The 1,636-nt window shown below is 31.4% G+C and overlaps 1 non-coding gene across 1 annotated transcript; it reads left to right on the top strand.

Annotated features, from left to right (window-relative positions):
- On the top strand, positions 1–72 carry TRNAH-GUG (transfer RNA histidin (anticodon GUG)). Its single transcript has one exon. It is a non-coding gene; the product is annotated as a tRNA-His (tRNA).
- Positions 73–1,636: the final 1,564 nt, after the last annotated feature.

The raw sequence follows: 1,636 nt of genomic DNA on the forward strand, positions 1-1,636 counted from the left end.
GCCGTGATCGTCTAGTGGTTAGGACATTGCGTTGTGGCCGCAATAACCCAGGTTCGAATCCTGGTCACGGCAAAAACGTTTACTTTTTCCAAAATAAACCTTAAGGGTGACATTACAGATACGTAATCTCTTACAACATTTGTCGTTTAAAAACGAATATCAAGGTTTGACTAAATTATCACGTGATGTTATCTTACACAATTTATTTACCTTTAAAAATCCACCTGTTGGCTCGTGTTCGCCAAAGAAAAATATTTATCAAAATTAACACTTTTTACATTATAAAACAGAAATAAAGAACTTTGTAAATTAGATAACACCTCAATCCAATAAATTCTAGCTTTTATTTCATTGTACAGAATAAAGAAAGATAAATATTTAATCGAAATTCTTCTTTCCAATTCTGAATAAAAAATTGTTTTGTAGCACGTGTTTTCATAACATTACCTCGTCATGATCTTAAAAAAATCTTCATACACACTGCAATAATTTCCATATTGTGAAAGAAACTGTTGCAAAGAAAAGTTATATTTCTTAAAACGTATCAAAATAACTCCCTTACAATTCATTTTTTATATTATTATCTCATAATTTTTAGTAATACGAAAACGGTTATCATGAGAAATATATTAAAATACTATTACGAAGAATATGAGGTCAACGGTATACTACGTGTGACTATTTCATAATCTTGACGACAGTTAACAGATTAGGTGTTTTTTAGGGTAATTATATATAACCAACTTTATAATACAAAAGTAGGTCCTCGTTGCACGCACAAAAATATGGGGATAAAATAAAATAGAAAAATAGACATTTTTCTCACATATAAATTTTCCCAAATAATTTACTGAAAATTCTTTCAAATATTCGTCATGACGATAACAAAGACAATGATGAGAAAATATATACTCGCAAAACTAAACAATTAAAAAGTAAACTTTCGTGGCCTCATACAGCATGTCTTCACCAGACAATACTGACATGGACAAATTGAAACCCTTTAAACTAACTATATCAATATTTAGGATCTGGAAGGACATATCTTTCTACCAAAGCCTATGTATCTTGGCCTACACAAGAGTAGTACATGTTTTGTTTCCAAAATCGTACTTCCTTGCTGAAAAAAATGAACGAAACCCAGATATTCAAATGGACAATATAGACAATTTTGGCCTATATCGCGGTTTTGCACATGTAAAAAAGGTGTCATTGCACTAAGTGCAGTATAAAGTGGCTGCAACACGAGAATGTTGTTCGTACAATATTATGCTTTTTTCTCACATATTGACCAACTATAATTACTAACAATGAGCATGTCCAAGGGTTTTGTATGTCAATGTGTTTTTCCTGCGGATAAATATCTTTGCGGCTAATCCAATAAAACTGGCCAAAATTCGACGAAGTAATTCTCAATAATTCCTCAAATTTTGTTTCTCGTAGCATCTCGTGGTAAAGATATTTGGTTATGAAAGTAATAACGCAAATTCGAGACCTGAAAGAGACAAATACATATTTAGGCGTAGAACATCTTCTGTACTCGTAAGAGTGTCATGAACCTTTGGTTAGAATATTGTATTTACTACGAACCTATAAGTGAAATTTTCAGCTGTCTCTATATTTGATTTACTGACTA

The sequence above is a fragment of the Tachypleus tridentatus genome, chromosome 13, assembly GCF_004210375.1.
Source record: "Tachypleus tridentatus isolate NWPU-2018 chromosome 13, ASM421037v1, whole genome shotgun sequence".
NCBI classification, from domain to species: Eukaryota; Metazoa; Arthropoda; class Merostomata; order Xiphosura; family Limulidae; genus Tachypleus; species Tachypleus tridentatus.